We start from the raw sequence: 10,996 nt of genomic DNA on the forward strand, positions 1-10,996 counted from the left end.
AGGTCACTACATGTCATTGTGCATAATTTGTGTTTTCGATACAATTAGAAGTGAGAAATATGGTGTGTGCACAACTAAAAATCCTGGCAGGCATGATGAATCCAATCTTAGAATGGAAATCGAAAACAAGAATCATAAAATATCATTAAATTTGTGACACTGAGTAAAAAACACAATAAAAGATTCTATAGCAACATTGTCTATTTAGTGCAAGATACTACTAATATTTCATAATTTTAAGAGATGGTGGATGTCATGAAGATGCCCTCAACCAATCTTACTGACTTGAAGATAAGATTGTCATTTCAACTATTTATTTTAAATAGGCTAAATTTAGGTGATTAAAACAAGTTTGAAAATCACTAGAAACACCACCCCTGTTTATTTTAAATATGCTAAATTTAGGTAATTAAAACAAGTTTCAAAATGACCAGAAAAATGACCCCCACATAATTTTATTTCCAATTGTACAAGATAATATTGAATATAATTATGAACACTTCCATTTAAATTGAGTGTACATAAAATAACAAACAAGGTTGATGCTTTTAAAATCTATATCCATAATTAAAGATAAGATATGACAAGGATGACTCATATTTTTAAACGCTCTATCCATCACCAACTATAAGATAAGAGTTAATGAGATGACAAAACGCTTGTCTTGATATAACATGTAAACGTCATATTACTTATAATTGATGCATATTGTATATTTTTGTAAATATGTTAATTGTATAGCTTCAATCTCAGTAATTTTTTACATTTAAATTGTCAAATATGTAAAAGTTACTGCTAAAATTGGCAACTAGGGAAAAACTCGATGTGGGTCATCTTATTTATGGCAACTAATATTTTTCTTAGATTCCTACCATTGAGAGGTGTAGGATTGATCTAAATATCATCCGATTCTGATAAGTATTCATGGAGATATGAATTTATTTGTGTTATGGGACAATTCTTCAAGTTCGGCCAGCAACCAAATTCCCCCCACTTTTACTCAACGTTTTAGTATAAATAGAGTTGCCTTGAAAGTCATTTATACACACACCCTTCTTGTGATCTCTTCCTCTTCACTTGTCTTTGGGTTTTTAGTGGGAGGAAGATATCCTAAGAGACTACGCATCCCTAAGAATAGGATGCCCTAGCTCAACGCTATCATGGAGAAGTCATGCCCTAGATCTGAACGTTGCCATGAGAAGAAAGAATCTTGGATTTGCCCTAGCTGCAGTCAATAGGGGCAATAAAGTGTAAACCCTCAACGTAGCCAAGTAAAGGGTCTCTTGTTTAAGGGTGTTTCAACGCTATCCAAGGAGCCCTAAAGGGAGACCTAGCTGTAGAAAATAGGAGGATGTTTGCAACCCTTTATGGACGTTGTTAAGAGGGATATGCCATGCCTTCATCCACTATCAAGGAATTAGTCGAAGGAGGTCTTAACTTGTAAAATCCTTCATTGTCATGAGGAGTCCATAGTTCCTAAACACAGAACTAAAGGGAGATACCTTATCTTCTGATCTAAATCAAGGTAGCCCTAAACGTTGTCTATAAAATATGTTCTAGCTACAGTAGGAGGAGAGTCCTAGTAGCCGTTAAGGGAGAGGTATAGCTGTTGTGAAAGGAAGGTCTGATCACAGTCAAAGGAGGCCTATTTTAGCAGACAAAAGAACCTCAACCACAACAAGAAAGAGACTAATCAACGTGTACATTTGAGAGCTATTTTAGGCGAAAATTAAAGGCTTGAACTACTTGCTGGTAGGAGGTTTGAGTGAGTTCTTACCGAAGGGATATCAATCACTCTATAGGCTGTCATAATCATGTTTTAAGGACTATTTTATACCACTTGGATGCCACTATAATAAGAAGAGATCATAAACATAGTTCAAGGCTTGAAGGCTACTCTAAATAGTAAAGGCAATGACCTTTCCTTGGAGATCAATTGCAGTCAAATCTTGGCAGATTTTGAGGACTGTTAGGAGACTACACCTTGGACCTGTTAAAGGAGTCTAGCTACTCTGCTAGGCTATAAGCCATAGAAAGCAAGCTAAGACTGGTGAGTGCAATGGCTGATGGTTGAAACATATTGGATTTCATGATGGATGCAACATGATGGGTGCAACATTGGGTGTAGCTCAGTGATGGGAGAAGCATAGTGATGAGAGCAGCTCTGTTATTGGGTGCAAAACAGTGACAAGTGCAGCATGATGATGAGGTTCAGCAATATGATGTGTGTATCGTTGTAATGAGGTCCAACATAATGATTTGGTGTAGCACAGTGAGGTGCAGCATGGTCATGGAGTCACCTTGGATCAGTGAAAGCAGCATGTCTTCACCTAAGCTCAGATTAGCTACCTAAAATGTTATCTTCTTAGAGAAGATCTATGCCTTTATAGATAAGTCAAAATGTTGAGTTTTGATGTATATGTACTATCACTCTCTTTGTTGAACTATTGAAGAACATATATGAAGAATTCATCGAGGGTTTCCCCACATTGGGGTTTGTCCCTAGTTGGCGCAACATCTTGTGTCCTCTTGTCTTGGCTTGTCTTCTGCAATTTATGTTTATGTTATATCTACATTTTACTATCATGCTAAATGTGATTGCTAATATGGAATTGATATTGAGCTAATATGGAAAATTGGAGTAAATTTTCTATCAGCATAGAACATACCTAAAATTAACATGGTATCAGAGGTGAGGTGAAGGAAAAGCCCAAGCAAGAGTGAAAGAGCAATCACCAAAGATAGTTGGAAAGGAAAAAAAAGGCTCAATGGGTTATTAATCCCTTTTCAAATTCACCAAGGGTGAAGTCAAAGCAGAGAATAATATCTTAGTGGCACAATGGAATCATCTGATGGCCAACCTAAATATCACTTCAATCAGAAGTCCGGATCTAAGGATGGAAGGAAAGGAAGATGCCTTGATTGCAATAAGTTCAACCATTATGCGAAGGAGTACCCAAATGGTAGGGACACATCACTTGATGATGATAACAATCATTCTAGGGATGCCTTCAATGATCGGAGGAATGACAGATAATGAAGGTTATTAAGGAAATGGCTGACTCTTCAAAGAGAGAAAGGAACTCCAGGTATGAAGAATCAAATGTTGCTTTAGATAAGTAAGAGGAATTCAACCCTCTTCACTACCTCTCCTCCGTACACTTTGGAAAAGTGGCTTATTGATTGTAGTGCTTCAAGGTGATGCAGGAGCATTCAGCCCAAGGAAAATCATTGTAATTAAAGTAGACATAGGGCGGTCATGTATTTTTAGGAAATAGTTTTCCTATGTCTCAAGATAATGTAATTTAGGCCATTTAGTGATTTAATTAGATAATGAAAGAAATTGTAAGTGCTCTCAAATAAATGAGAACATGAGTGGGCAGTAATGTCAAAAGAGTCCAAAGCAGAGCAAAGAGAGGACGTGGACCATCGAGCTGAATAAGGGGACTTTTCTATTTTAAAATAGAGAAAAGATGGAATGGATAAGTCTCTCGAAAACTTATTAATTATAATCTGCCACATATGTATTTCGTAGCGAGCTTTAGGGCTTTAGTTGAGTGATTCAAGGAGAGGATTGATCAGATCCTTCATAGTGATATGATCCAATGTATTCTTATAAATAGTGAACCTGCATGTTCAATTAATAGAGAGTGAGAAAAATATAATGTATGTAATCCTACGGGAAGAGTCGAAAGAGAGGCCACTAATAGTAAAATCAGGCCTTTGTGTGTGAGCAAGACCGAGGAGCCTTGAATGTAATCTTTGTTACATATATATATATATATACTGAGGTTTATTCCTTACTATGTCATATTGGGTGAATCGGTATTTCAAAGATGAATTACTGTTGAATTCGTAGGCTTTACAACAGGTTGTAGGCAGAATTTTGAAGGATGGAGAGGAACGAAGTTGACTCAGAGGAATCATAGAAGGATCCTTAAATCAAATTTAGGAAAATAGTGGAGGACTTTGAGAGAAGGAACACAAAGGAGGTTGTGTGGATTCCTATTGAAGAATCAAGGAATCAAGAGGAGAATTGGTTTGCTATACTAGTGGAGAAATTGAGTATTGTTCGAACAAAACAATGAAGGGAAATTGGGCCAAAACAGAACCCAAGTGGAAGCAGAAGGTGGATTTGAAGAGCTCTGGAAGGACAGAGATCAAAGGAGAGTGAGGAGTTTAAGCTTAGAAAGAAGAGTGAGCTGCAAATGGGTAGAAGGCCGAAACCTTTAAAGAAGCCAAACCACAGAAGAACTGATGAATTAGCGTAAAAAATAAGTAAAGGGACAAACAGAGAAGAGTGAAGTGTTAGCACTCAGCAGCTATTGGATCTAGGTGATCAACGACTACGATTGAAATCACAATCACATTTCGGAGGTGCCAATAAACGGCGACAACTGAAATAGTGAACTCTGATGAGTGATGTGGTGATATCGCCAATAGACCAATCGACAATCATGTAATTGAAGGTTTAGAGCGGAAGAAGCCAGGCGCACTTGGAGAAGCGATATCCAATAGCAATAATCAGAGTATCAGAGCTTCGACCTATCAGAGTTCAGAGGAGCAGAAGCGTGGAGTGATTAGAGACCAGACCGGACGATAATTATAGTCGCGGGTCTACAAATGTTGAAGCCCGGGTATGCGATTCGGAGCAGATTTTTCGTTGTATTTTCTGTTTCCAATGTTTTACAAAAGGAATGAAGGACGGGTTATTAAGTGCTCTCGATAAATTTTGAGCCGACTGTGCAATCGCACATCGGAGTCGGAGGGAGACAAAGGCCTGTATGTGTTAATGACCTGAGAAGGAGCGAAACATGATTTGCAATAAAGGCAAATCCCGGTAAGTGTGCAGAGGCCGTATAAAGGCCAAAAGGTATGTTATGCGTGTTAATACTTTTATAAAGGATTAAGTGCCGATAGTGAAGTGCGATAGTGTTATTCCATTTCTCATGGAATAGAACCCAACTGATAGTGTATTTGTGTTAACACATTCCTTTGAGATAAGCGCCGATAATTTATTATGTGATCCCTATGGAAATAAGTTCCGATAGGGGGATTACAACAAGGTGATTAAGTTTTGACAACAAAGGAACTGCTTATAAAGGGGCCATTTAACATTTATGAGATTGAAGATTTGACTCCATTATAGAGTTGAATACCTGGGGCAGTTGTGGATGCATTGTTAAATGCATACTATGGTATATGCTGGATAACCCTAGCATCAATTTGCTAAGTATGGTTATATGTTTGAGGACCCATGCATCATTAGTGGTATCAGAGCAGATCTGTAACTAGAGCAGGTTGAAATCAGAGCGAGGAAAATATTTCTATAAAAAGGAGCTTGCACACTAAAGAAGGTAATGTGCTGAATGATAAAGACTACAGTGGGAGATTGTAGCAATTCTAATAGAGGCTTGGAGTAGGCAGGAACAGAGGATTCCTTGAAGGAAAGAAAAAGCAAGATTGCTTAATGCAAGTTCTGAAGGAAAGAGGACTTGGAGACAAAACAGAGGACAATCCATTCAAAGTGTAGAAGAATGGGTTAAACAAGATCATGCTAAGATCTTGAAGGTAAGGTAATATGTTATGTTCTGTTTTAAATTGAGAATGTGTGTTTTATACTAATACACAGGTGACAGCAAGAGAAGCTGCGGGAGGGGAACCAAATGTGTTCTTGAAGGCAGAGTAAGGAGAATACTCAAAAGGAGAAGTGGCAGTGAACTTGAAGAATCCAACAAGATATTGGATAGAGAGGACAGAGAGGACAGATGAAGTGTTCTCAAGAGGAAGTAAGAGATTATAGAAGCCTAGAAGAAGAAAAAGTGTTGCTCAAGAAGAGGTTCCAGATAGAGTATAGTGCTTACCAAAAGACGGAGTGAGGAGAGCTTAGTGAGGTAAGATTACAGTGAGGAGGACTAGCTGTTGCAGAGGCTTGTTGCAAAGGAGCTCATGAAGAAATAAGAGAATGAGATGACTACTGATAGTCATAGCTGCGGTTCAGAGAGAAGCCACAATAGAGGATATAAGAAAGAGGATGCCAAAGCAAATGGCAAGAGGATGAGTCAAGAAGAAATTAACCAGGAAGTTGCAGAGTTAAAAGAACAACTCAATGCATTAAGGAGAATTCTTGAGGAAGGCCAGAGACTAGGTTGGGTCTTGAGGGAAAAACCAGTGAAGTGGCATGAAATACAGAGAAGGATACAAAAAATGCAAGTGGCTAAAGGAAAAACTCAAGGAAGTTGAGTTAGAAATGGAAGAATCCATTTGTGAACTAGAACAAGGAGAATTTCTGGGAGAAAGTGAATATGAAGACTTGAATACAAAAACTTCAAGTGAGGCCAAAGGGTCACATGGGTTTAAAACTACCAATTTGTGTATATATGCAGGTGAAACATGTAAATAAGGACAATTGGCTGATATTGTCATAAAGGAGGAAGAAGACTAGTAGAATCTAAATTATGTTCTGGAAAAAGATGAGATAGATAGATCTCATATACAGCTGGAGAAAGATGTCAAGTAGCCAAGTGAAGGGCTTGAGGAGATTGAAGAAGAGACTATCAAAGAATTTCTGAATCATATGAATGATTTAGAACAACAAGGAGATATGATGGCTGAATCATCAAGTGAGACCATAAGGTCTTATATTTTTAAAACTGATAGTTTGTGTATGATGGCAGATATTACAGGAGAAAAGTAGCCATTTGAAGATATATTCATAGGAGATGAAGATCTAGAAGCAAAAGGTGATCAAGAAAAGTTTCCAGAAGAGAAGGAATTTGACTACATACAGAAGAAAAGGTCTATGGATGAGTTTATAGAAGCTATCATGGAGATGAAGAATTAGGATCTTATTCTAATGAAGAATGAAGAAATATTGTCTTAGAAAGGTAATAAAATAAGTTTGATTAATGTTATTGATGAAAATAAAATGCAGGAGAATGTTAATGTAGATGATGAGACAAGGATAGCTCTTGGTGAAGAGTTACAGAGGGACAACAAGGAAAAATTTACTGATGAAGAAGAAACTATGTTAGCTGAAAACAGAGTAAAGGACCAGAAATTCACCATGATGATAGGTACAATGGAAATAGCCACGAAAGTTGTTACAATCAGTGAAGAATAAGAACATCTACTGAAAGATGTTAAGGAAGAAGAAGTCTATGGGAAAGACTTAGCAAAGGGAGAAAAGAAATCTGATGATCTATCCATAACAAAGGAAGGTATGGAAAATTGTGTAAAATTTTCAAAATTTACTCCAATTGAAGTTGTTGAGTTATATAGAAAATTAGATTTTAAAAGAAGGGAGTTGGAAAGACAAAAGATAGATGTTCAAGAGAGATTTCTAAAGAAGGAAGACAAAAGAATTGTCATGAATGACAATCATAAGGAAAAGGAGATGGATATGAGAGTTCAGCAGATTGACACTGCAAGACAAGGATTTCACTACAGTGGAAAAAAGCAGAGAGATATCATTGAAGAAGATGGTATGAAAGAGATACTTATGGACAGTCTCATGAATTTGGCTGAGAATTCAAATCAGCATACTGATGTGCTGACAGAGGAGGAAAAAACAGTGCAACAAACTAAATTGTTGCCGAAGGAAAACAAGGCACAACAGCCTTGTGTTTTTAATTCTAACAAGTATTTTGTGAGTGTAGGTTTTGTTGCAAATGCTGGAGGAGACTTGGCACAGCTAAGCCACTTAAAGATGGAAGAAGGAGATTCTGTGGAAGAATTCAATCCATGGAGCAGGGATGTTAAATTTCTGGAGAGAGTGTTGAACAGTCAAGATTCAGTGTAAGAGGGTAAGGATGATAGGGAGACAACAAGCAAAGTTAAATTCATTATAGAAGTCACAACAAGTGTTGAAGCAAGAGCAAGCAAACCAAAAGTTGGAGCAAGCAAAGAAAAAGTTAGCATAGAAGACAACAACAGCTACCTGAAACAAAAAGGAGGTAGAAATATGAAGTAGAAAATGGACCAGTTCAAAGATGTACTGGAAATAGAAATTGAAGAATTGTGGCATTTGACGATGAAGTAGACTAAATGGAGGAAAATGATAGCAACAGGAAGCAAGATCAATCAGAGTTCGAATTTGATTGACAAGAAGAAGAAAATGGAGCAAAAGACAACAAAAGTGAAACAAAATCAAGGGAACAAAGCATGTGGATAGTTACAGAACAAAGTGTGGGATCCAGGAAGACAAAGACCAAAAGACACATGATCAGGAGATCATGAATACTTTCTACTTTGGGAGTCTGATGCAGGAGCATTCAGCCCAATGAAAATCATTGTAATTAAAGTAGACATAGGGGGGTCATGAAATTTTAGGAAATAGTTTTCCTAAGTCTCAAGTTAATGTAATTTAGGACTTTTAGTGATTTAATTAGATAATGAAAGAAATTGTAGGTGCTCTAAAATAAATGAGAACATGAGTGGGAAGTAATGTCAAAAGAGTCCAAAGTGGAGCAAAGAGAGGATGTGGACCATCGATCTGAATAAGGGGACTTTTCTATTTTAAAATAGAGAAAAGATGGAATAGATAAGTCTCTCAAAGACTTATTAATTATAATCTGCCACATATGTATTCTATAGCGAGCTTTAGGGCTTTAGTTGAGTGATTCAAGGAGATGATTGATTAGATCCTTCATAGTGATCTGATCCAATGTATTCTTATAAATAGTGAACCTGCATGTTCAATTAATAGAGAGCAAGACAGATAGAATATATGTAAGCCTACGGGCATAGTCGAAAGAGAGGCCACTAATAGTATAATCAAGCCTGTGTGTGTGAGTGAGACTGAGCAGTCTCAAATGTAATCTTTGCTTTTACATATATATATATATATATATATATATATATATATATATATATATATATATATATATATATATATATATATATATATATATATATATATAATGAGGTTTATTCCTGACTATGTCAGATTGGGTGAATCAGTATTTCATAGATGAATTATTGTTGAATTTGTAGGCTCTGCAACAGGTTGCAAGCAGAATTCCGAAGGATGTAGAGGAACGAAGTTGATTCAAAGGAATCGTAGAAGGATCCTTGAATCAAATTGAGGAAAAGAGTGGAGGACTCTGAGAGAAGGAACACAAAGGAGGCTGTGTGGATTCCTATTGAAGAATCAAGGAATCAAGAGGGGAATTGGTTCGCTATACTAGTGGAGAAATTGAATACTGTTTGAACAGAACAGGGAAGGGAAATTGGGCCAAAACAAAACCCAAGTGGAAGAAGAAGGCAAAGTTGAAGAGCTCTGGAAGGAAAGAAATCAAAGGAGAGTGAGGAGTTTAAGCTTAGAAAGAAGAGTGAGTTGCGAATGGGCAGAAGGTCGAAACCTTTAAAGAATCCAAACCATGGAAGAACTGATGACTTAGTGTAAAAACTAGGTAAAGGGACAAATAGAGAAGCGTGAAGTGTTAGCGTTTAGCAGCCATTGGATCTGGGTGATCAACGACTATGATTGAAATCACAATTGCATTTGTAGGTGCCAAGAAACAACAACAACCGAAATAGCAAACTCTAACAAGTGATGTGGCGATATTGCCGATAGACTAATCAGCGATCAGGTAATTGGAGGTTTCGAGCAGAAGAAGCCAGGAACAGTTGGAGAAGCAATATCCGATAGCGATAATTGTAGTATTGGAGCTCAGATCTATCGGAGTTCAGAGGAGCAGAAGTGTGGAGTGATTAGAGACCGGACCCGACGATAATCATAGTCGTCGGTCTAGAAATGTTGAAGTCTGGGTATGTGGTTCAGATCAGAGTTTCCTTTGTATTTTCCATTTCCAATGTTTTACAAAAGGAATGAAGGACGGGTTATTAAGTGCTCCCGATAACTTTTGAGCCGACTGTGCGATCGTACATTGGAGTCGGAGGGAGACAAAGGCCTATATATGTTAATGACATGAGAAGGAGTGAAACCCGATTTGCGATAAAGGAAAATCTTAGTAAGTGTGCAGAGGCCGTATGCAGCCCAAATGTATGTTATGCGTGTTAATCCTCTTATAAAGGATTGAGTGTTGATAGTGAAGTGCGATAGTGTTATTCCATTTCTCATGGAATAAAACCCCACTGATAGTGTATTTGCGTTAACACAATCCTTTGAGAAAAGCACCGATAATGTATTATGTGATCCCTATGGAAATAAGTTCCGATAGGGGATTACAGCGGGGTGATTAAGTTCCGACAACAAAGGAACTACTTATAAAGGGGCCATTTGACATTTATGAGATTGAAGTTTTGACTCCATTGTAGAGTTAAATACCTGGGGCAGTTGTGGATGCATTGTTAAATGCATACTATGGGTATATGTTGGGTAAACCTGGCATCAATTTGCTAAGTATGGTTATATGTTGGGGGACCCGTGCCTCACAAGGCACCTCATCGGATAGAAGGAATCTCTCTCTATTTGGTAGAGATGGAAACAATTGTGGGGATTACACTTGGAGTCAGTGCCACCTATTCCAGAAAGGGTGTAGGGGATGTTACCCATTAATTGAATGAGGGTAACACGATTCATTTACAATACGTTATTTATGTACCTGATCTCAAGATGAGCCTGGGGTCCATTCTGGAAATGGAAGTCGAAGGTTTCAAGGTGGCATTCATCAATGGAAAGGTATGCGTTTGATCCAAATTTAAACAGGAACACAACAAATTACATAGATAACCATAATCACAGAGATGCAGTGGAAATAATACTTCATTTCATTAATTTAAAATACTGAAATATGCTTACAAACAAAAATGGAAATAAACCAGCTAGGGTGATGGTAGCTTATCTTTGAGAAGAGATGTGGTAGCTACATGCCTCTAAATTGTGTTACAATGAGGCTCGAAGGCCTATTTATTGTTGAGAAATAATGGAAAACCCTAAACATCCAAAAGCGTACCTTAGAAGATGAAATGACAAATTGTGGGACCTGTTTGGGTAAATTGGTACATCAAATTCTCAGGGTCGTAACCTTGG

Source organism: Pinus tabuliformis, chromosome 1_2, assembly GCF_031772625.1.
Source record: "Pinus tabuliformis cultivar Carrire ecotype Pingquan chromosome 1_2, CPIR1, whole genome shotgun sequence".
NCBI lineage: Eukaryota > Viridiplantae > Streptophyta > Pinopsida > Pinales > Pinaceae > Pinus > Pinus tabuliformis.